The sequence below is a fragment of the Triticum dicoccoides genome, chromosome 2A, assembly GCF_002162155.2.
Source record: "Triticum dicoccoides isolate Atlit2015 ecotype Zavitan chromosome 2A, WEW_v2.0, whole genome shotgun sequence".
Classification (NCBI taxonomy): Eukaryota; Viridiplantae; Streptophyta; class Magnoliopsida; order Poales; family Poaceae; genus Triticum; species Triticum dicoccoides.
The window spans coordinates 172,219,044-172,227,580 of record NC_041382.1 but is presented as its reverse complement, the minus strand read 5'-3'; the positions used below and the strand labels follow the sequence as shown (position 1 = coordinate 172,227,580).

At 50.3% G+C, this 8,537-nt stretch overlaps 1 long non-coding RNA gene across 2 annotated transcripts; it reads left to right on the top strand.

Moving 5' to 3' along the window:
* The first annotated feature begins 1,566 nt into the window (after window positions 1–1,566).
* On the top strand, window positions 1,567–2,900 carry LOC119354042. 2 transcript variants are annotated; one of them, XR_005170612.1, is made up of 2 exons: window positions 1,567–2,243; window positions 2,579–2,900. It is a non-coding gene; the product is annotated as an uncharacterized LOC119354042 (long non-coding RNA). The 2 variants fall into 2 exon arrangements; XR_005170613.1 differs by having other exon boundaries at window positions 1,567–2,247.
* Window positions 2,901–8,537: the final 5,637 nt, after the last annotated feature.

Sequence of the window (8,537 nt, the reverse complement as noted above, 5' to 3'; positions counted from 1 at the left end):
CCCAGCTCGTAGAGCTGCAGGAACTCCGCGGGGTCCGTTGTGCCATCGTAGCGGGGAGGGAGGTCAGACTTGAACTTGCCTGGCCATGTGACGCCGCGCAGCTCGGGGGTGAAGGCGAGGCAGCCCGCCGTGGTCACTGGCGCCCTTTGCTGGTGCTGGACTTGTTCTCGCGGGTCACCACGCGCCTCCATTGGGAGTACCGCGGGGTCTTGTCGTGGAGGCGCCGGGGCGCGATCTTGGCGCGTCGGCGCTGGGAGCGCGCGAGCACCTTCTCGAGGACGTGGGATCTCTTGGCAGCTCCCTTCTTGCTACACAGGCGCCGGACGTGGAGGGTCCCGCCCTGGGGCTGCGCGCCTTGAAGCCAAGGCACCTTCTTGGGGAGGAGGCAGCGGAGGCGCCTCCTGATCCTCACCCCTGCACAGGACGGAGGGCGAGGCAGCGAGAGGGACCGCAAGGGGGAGCCCCCGGCGGCACTGACGAGCTCGATGATGCGGGCGAGCCAATCCTCGTAGAGGTCATCGACGGGGCGATAGTGCAGGAGCTCCCGCGCAAGAGCAGTGAGGCGTGCGCATCCACGGGTGCGCGACGGGCGTCGAACGACGGGCCAGCTGGAGTCAGCGACGGGGTGGCGGTGCGGCCATCCCGCCGCACCGAAGGATGCTGGGGCGAGGCCTGCTGCTCGTTCCCCGCCGGGCCGGTGGCGGCGTTGGCGGCGGGCGACGGGGAACGATGAGGGGGCCGCCGACAGGGGCCGTCTGGGCGACGCGAGTGGCGCGAGCAGCCCGGCGCTCGGCGCGAGCCCGACGAGCGTCAGCCATGGACACGACGGAAGGTCACACGCGAATAACGGAAGAAAGGTTCCGGCGCACCCCTACCTGGCGCGCCAAATGTCGGATTTCGGGTTCTGGCAGACCCTTGAGGTTCGAACACTGGGGTGCACGCGGAGATCTCTCCCCTACCGATCTGCGTCTGATCCTCTCGTGCGAACTAAGATGAAAATGATGAATAACACAAGAGACACGGGGTTTATACTGGTTCGGGCCACCATTGTGGTGTAATACCCTACTTCAGTGTGTGGTGTGGTGGATTGCCTTTGGGGCTGATGATGAACAGTACAAGGGAAGAACAGCCTCGCGAGGGGTGTTCTTGAGCTGGTGATTCTCTCTCCCCCCTCCTTTGTGAAGACTCACTCTATTTATAGAGGCTCTGGGCCTCTCCCCAAATGATGAGCGGGAAGGGCGTCAACACTTGGCCATTTTGAAGGGGAACATATCCTATATACTTAAGAAGTTCATCTTCACTAATCTATTTATCTTAACATGCAGCATATCCACATCAGCAGCCTTCCACATCAGCAACCCATCCATGTCAGCAATTCATTTTTTCTCTGTTTCAGTTAATGGTATGATTTTTTGAAGTAAATGGTGTGATTTAATTTAGTATTGGCTCATCTTCATGTTGGTCTGTAACCGATGATGCATCGCCTCTTATCCTGACTCCCCACAACCCCTCCAATATAAATAGCTAGAGTAGCGAAGGATCTCCAGCGACAGTTCCGCCCGTCGACGTGTTCCTGTTGTTCTATAACCGATGACGCATCGCCTCTTATCCTCGACTCCCCACTACTCCTCCGCCGGGCCATCCGCGTCCTCATGGCCATTCCTATCCCCCACCCAATCTCTTCCCCTTCACGATCCTTCTTCTCCCCCGCTCTACAAATATCTCTCTTCCATGGTATGAGCGGCTATGCTTGAGCGAAGCGATGGAGTAGCGAAGATTGCGAGGTTTGGTTGGGGACAGATGGGTGCTCCCTGTGCAGTGACCTTTCCCTCCCTCTCTCTGTACCAGATTCATTTCTCTGATCTTCAAGTCATTTTTTCCTACAATCTCCCATATCCCCGTGTGTTTAGTCGAGATGACTGCCGTGGAGACATGGTTCTTACCTTTTGTCTCTGACTCTATTCTGGCCAAGGGAGCTCCGACGCCGTTGGGGAGATTGGTTCTGGTCGGTTCCACCCGAATCAGACCAGCCACTGGTGCGGCGTCGGGCAGGGGCGCAGGGCTGCAGATCTGCGACGAGAGGATGACCTCAAGAATCTGGACCGTGCTGCTATCCAGCAACTAGCCGCGGCCAACATGGGCTACCTCCACATCGGCTGCACAGCCGCCGGTGCATGCTGATCCAACCACCTGCGCCACAGCAGAACAATGAGCGACTCCTTCTTATCCTTCCCACTACTACTGTATGTACGTCTTATCCTTATCCTTCTCTACGGATCGGTCTCTATTAGCTTCTGATGGTTACTTACTTCACACAGCCCAACCCATTTGATTATCTTATCTCAAAGCATTATTATTTATTTATTTGTCAGCAAAGCGCGAACTGCAGTTTTTAGTTTGAAGTGTCATATCATAGCAGGCATAAGGAGTAACAATTAAAAAAATTAAGAAGACACAAGTCGCTAAGTTAGCAAAGTTTTGGTTTCAAGTGTGATCCCTTTTCTCCAAAAAAAAAACAGAAACCGGTAGCATTTTATTTATTTTTTTGTTTCATATGGTATCCATCTAATATTTTCAGGAGTATTCAAACTGAATTCGAGGTGGAGAAAAAACTTGGTACACTGATTTTTTTTTCTCATTTGAGGGCTCTAGGTCATGTCTATCCGAAACATTCAAGTTTGGAGCTTTCGGATCGTACTTCAGAAAGAACATTTAGTTACCGCCAAATTCTTCTCATGCATGTACAGAAGATCGACAAATGTAAGATACTCATTTTATTGTTATGTAATTCAAAAAATCTGTAATATGTGTGATATGTAAATACGGCCAAGATTGTAATGACTTTTGTGAACATCTTATTGGTTTAGATGATTTTACGAAATTGAAACCTTTCAGCCTAACCATAGGTATACCCAAAAGGTTAAGTTGTTATTAATTATCATTTTTAGGTGGTTATAAGCTGTTATTATTTACCTTTTTAGGTGGCTTGATTTTTTTTTCTAAATGGTCGAAACATCATTTGATGTGATGAGAATTCATACATGACATTTCTGCATTAGTACATTATTTGTTGTCACATGCATATAATATACTCCCTCCGTTCCTAAATACTTGTCTTTCTAGGCATTTCAACAAATGACTATATACGGAGCAAAATGAGTGAATCTACACTCTAAAATATGTCTACATACACCCGTATGTAGTAGTCATTTGAAATGTCTAAAAAAACAAATATTTAGGAACGGAGGGAGTATTTGGTATTTTGTTCAAAAAAATTCATTGCTACAAATTCCTGCCGCAACGCGCGGGGTATTATCTAGTGGTACAAGTTATCCTGACCAAAGGTGGTCTTCGGCTGCCAAAAGCACTGGTGATGACGCCGTCTTGGGCTCCACGGTGACCTCCATCCGGCCGTCCGGCTAGTCTTGGTCTCGTTGCACCGCAATGACAACCTTTGCCTGATATCTTGACATGTGCTTGCTCCCTTTGCACCAAAGGGGAAAACAAGGACACTGCACAGGCCGGCGCCCGCCTGGCGCCCGCTTGGTCTCGATCGGCATGGCTTGCGTCATGGGATCCTCGCGAGGTACCCCTGCATTGTTCTCTCCGCCTCCTCGCGAGCCTGCCTGATGAGGCTGCCTCTGAGGAAGCTTCCTGTCGTCCGCCCCGCGAGGCTTGGCCCCTCACGAGGGTCTTGAGCTTGGGCTGATGAAGATGGGCCGCGCTGGCCCCCTGTCCGAGCCACGCCGCAGGCCGCAGGCAGGCAAGTCTGGAGACCCCGTTCTTAGAACGCCGACAGTCACGGAAAGAATACCATGATACAACGACATCCACAACATAACTCCTCCCAATCAAACCAGAGTTTCTACAGGCACGGTAGAGCAAAGCATATTTTTCAGAAGCCAAAACATAAGCAGGTTTACCAACTAACCGATGAGCTACATCACCAAAGAAGATATTTCAACAACAGAACCTTCTCCAGCAGCCAGAATTGATATTTTCTACGTGCGTTATTAGCAAATGAAAAATCATGAGGTACAACAAAGCAAACATCATGTAAGAAAGAAAGATTACAAAGACCAATCCAACCTTAGGCTCACAGTTTCTAGGTACTGGAAGGCCTAACCAAATCAATTGGAGACAATAGGCTTTCATAGGGAGAAAAAATCTCTTATGATGATTGTGCCTGGCAAAAAATGATAGGCAACTGCTCTGGAACTGTGCCTGGCTCAAGAAATACTGTAACCCAATTATCCGAAAAGAACCAATTCTGCCTCATCCATGTCACTTACCAATCAGTTTTTTTATACCAACAATATATTAGTTCAGAGAAGGGGCAAGATAAAATATATCTCTGCATAAAAAAATTGGTGTATAGGGCAAATTAATTACTCTACTTCTACTTCTGTTGAATAAGTGGAATCACCTGCATTTAGAAGGGGTAATGTCACATCCCTAGTTCTGGCCTGTCCTATGCTTGCTTCCATCTGGGCATCATGTTTAAACTTTTGAAGCCTGAACTGAGGAAGTCAGAAGCCTCAAAACCCTAAATAAAAGAAGGGCAAAAACCCTAAAATCTCATTCATTGTTCCAAAATGTTCTTCTTAGATGTTTAATATTTTTGGCAAGGGTTTTGATCCAAACCAAAAATAATGAACATTTTAGAAGGATTTATTTTTGGGACTTTGAATTTAAATCATTACTTATTTGCATTTGGGCATTTAAATACTATAAAATATTTTAAATGCTCAAATAATCCCAAACTGAAATGTTTACTGTAGGATATATTTCTAACAGTGGTCATGAGCAGTTGCATGATTTTTGGGATTGATTTAGTATTTTTAATAAAGCCACAAAGCTGCAGAAAAAAATAGAAAACAATAAGTAAAAGACAGAGCAGAGAAAACTTACCCGACGCTTACCTGAGGCCCACCCACCTGGTGGCCCAGCAGAAGCCGGCCCAGCCCACCACTGCAGCCCTCCGTCGTCTTCCTCCCCTCGCCCCGAAGCAGCTGCGTGCTCGCACGCGCACGGCCGCGCGACCACCTCCTGCTTGCCGACGAGCCCCTGGCCGCGTGGACGACTCCCGCAGGCCGTCCCGATCCCGCTGACCGTTTCGCTCACTCTCCCCCCTCGACCCTCCCTCCTCTGCTCCCTCTCTCCCGCCTGGACCGAACGGAGCCGCCGTCACCGACGAGCTCCCTCGCGGCCACAGCCACCCCCTCGCTCCCTCTCCACACCCCTGAGCTCCGTCCCGACCCCATGAAGCTCCACCACGACGCATGCGACGCCGGGTGCCCTGTAGCCATGCCATCACCGCCATCTTCATCGCCACGGCCGGCAATCGCCGCCGTTCGATTCGCCGCCGACAGGACGTCCCCGAGCCCACTTAGCGTCTCGTCCGACTCCCCGTGAGCTCCTCTTCTCTTCCCCTCACTCCCCGCACCTGATTTCGTCCCCTAGCTCCTTCTTCCACCACGGCCGAAGCTCGCCGCCGCCGTGCCTCGTCGCCGTCGTGGCCAGAGCCACTGGAGCTCCCACCTGAGTGCACCATCGTGCTCAGAACGTCTCCACGAGCCCGTTGCCTGCCGCAGCTCGCCCTCTCGTGCCCCCTAGTGGTCGCCTGTGTCTCACCCGAGCTCCGGCGGCCGCAACCGAGCTCGTCGCCGTCGACTACGGCCACCCCAGGCCCGGAGACCACGACCATCCGACGCGCCATCGCGCCAGCTCCCCGTAGAGCCAAAGGGCGCACCGAACGGTGCAGTATAGACGAAACCCGAGCCACCCCGGTGCGTCTCCGCCGCGTTTTGGGTCGTCGCCGGCGAAACTCCGGCGACTGCCGACGTGGCACGCTTAATTAGCGCTAATGATGCCCTAACCAACCCCCTAGGCCACTGACTGTGGGCCCCACCCCTGGTCAAACCTCAGTTAGCGCTGGGTTTGACCGGGATTAGCTCCTGTGTCACTGACGTGTGGCCCCCACACGTCAGGTTTGACCTGGGGCGCCCAGTTGACCCTGCTGACGTCACTGTGACGTGGGGCCGACGCAATAAGGATTTTCTGGATTTAAAAATAATCAGGAAATTCCAGAAAATAGCTAAAACTTCTAAAATTCATAGAAATACAACCGTAACTCAAAATTAAATAATTTATATATGAAAAATTATCAGAAAAATTCAAGGAATCCATCTGTACCATTTTCATGCATGTTAGAACAACTTATCACTACTGTTTAGGACAAATGAATTAAATGGCATTTGAATAATCACATATGGAATTTGAATTTGAATCTTGTATTCAAACCAACTTCATTTAATCTGTTGCCAGTTGCATTAGCTCAAAACACATTCATATTGCCATGTCATAGCATGCATCATTTTGTGCATTGCATTGATTGTGTTCTTCTTTGTTGCCGGTATTGTCCCCTCTCGATAGACGTGTACCGACGATGTGATCGATGACACCGATGAAGAGCTATATTATCTTCAGAAGTGCCAGGCAAGCAAAACCCCCTTGTTCATTCCGATACAATCCTACTCTCTCGCTCCTGCTCTCTTTTACTGCATTAGGACAACGACTTATTTGATACTTGCTGCGGTAGCTGAACCCTTTATCCTTTGCATGACCTGTCATTGCCACAGTAAATAGATGAAACCCACTAGCATGAGTAGGAGTTGTTTGAGCCCTGATGTGCCTACTCATTCATGCTTGTTTGTCATGCCTGCTACTGCTTAGAGTTGAGTCAGGTCTGATTCATCGGGGATGAATCAGAGGCGTGTGAACATGTCCTACTATGGGTGAGCTAAGTGTGTGAACACGATTTGGTGAAGGTAGCGGTGAGAGGCCATGTAGGAGTACATGGTGGGTTGTCTCATTGCAGCCGTCCTCAGGAACTGAGTTCTGTGTTTGTGATCCATGATCAGTTACTACCACACATTGGGCTCCGGGCGCTCCAAGCTCTCTCGACTTATTAATCAACTTGATCTCTGTCCAGGAGTTGCAACTAGTTTCTGGTATTTGTAGGTAGTGTTAGTAGTCTACCAAGTGGCACCCGGTACAGGTGGGCTTGGGACAGACTAGGCACAGTGGCACGGTGTACCAAGTGGCACCCGGTTGGTGGGCTTGGGAACCCTGCACACATCGTTTGGGGCCGTGAGCGACACCCCGGCCGGATCTCCTTGCGGATGGAACCCGAATAGGCGATAAACCTGGACTAGAGACTTGTTCGGTTAGTCAGGTCGTGGCCGACTCCCTCGCCTGGCTTCCGCTTGAAGGTTGCCGAGGTACATGACGTGTACAGGGCGGTAAGTGGCGAGAGCGTGTGTGAAGAAGTACACCCCTGCAGGGTTATCATTATCTATTCGAATAGCCGGATTCCTCGGATATGGAAACTTGGACCCCTTGTACAGTTCATAGACAAGTGAAAGTGGATACTCTAAAACACGCAAGATAAGCGTGAGTGCTATGGATGGTGTTCTCGTAGGGAGACGGGAGCAGATCCATAGTGGTGTATTGGTTGGTGAATATGTGGACTCGTGTGCGCCACTTCAAAAGAGTTACTTGCAGTCGTAGTTCAGGATAGCCACCGAGTCAAAGCTGGCTTGCTGCAGTCAAACCCCTCCAACCCCTTGTTGATAATGATGCATATGTAGATAGATCTGATGTAAGTCTTGCTGGGTACATTTGTACTCACGTTTGCCTATTTTATGTTTTCCAGAGAGACTTCAGTCTCACTAGTAGTTCCGCTTGGACTTCGACGTTTAGCTTGTTACCTCAGCTACGATCTTGTGCCCTCGGCAGGATCTGGTAGATAGTCAGGCTTCTCAGCCTTTTTCATTTATAGTTGTCTGTACTCAGACATGTTTAGCTTCCGCTTGTGCTCTGATTTGTATGCTCTGAGTGTTGGGTCATGAGACTCATGTTTGTAATATCTCGCTCCTCGGAGCCTAATAAATAATTACTTGAGTCGTAGAGTCATGTTGTGATGCCATGTTGTATCTGCACATATCGAGCATATTGTGTGTATGTTGTTGAAATGCTTGGTATGTGTGGGATCTGACCATCTAGTTGTTTATCCTTAGTAGCCTCTCTTATCGGGAAATGTCTCCTAGTGTTTCCACTGAGCCATGGTAGCTTGCTACTGCTCCGGAACACTTAGGCTGGCCGACATGTGTCCTTCTTCGTTCCTGTTTCTGTCCCTTCGGGGAAATGTCACGCGATGAATACCGGAGTCCTGTTAGCCCGCTACAGCCCAGTTCACCGGAGTCCTGCTAGCCCAGTGCTACAGCTTGGATTCACTCGCTGATGACCGACACGTTCGATGTTGGGTCATGGATGCCTGTCCCTGTAAGTTTGTGCCACTTTGGGTTTACGACTAGCCATGTCAGCCCGGGCTCCTTACCATATGGATGCTAGCGACACTACCATATACGTGTGCCAAAAGACGCAAACGGTCCCGGGCAAAGGTAAGACGACACCCGTGGGAATACCGTGCATGAGGCCGCAAAGTGATATGAGGTGTTACATGCTAGATCGAT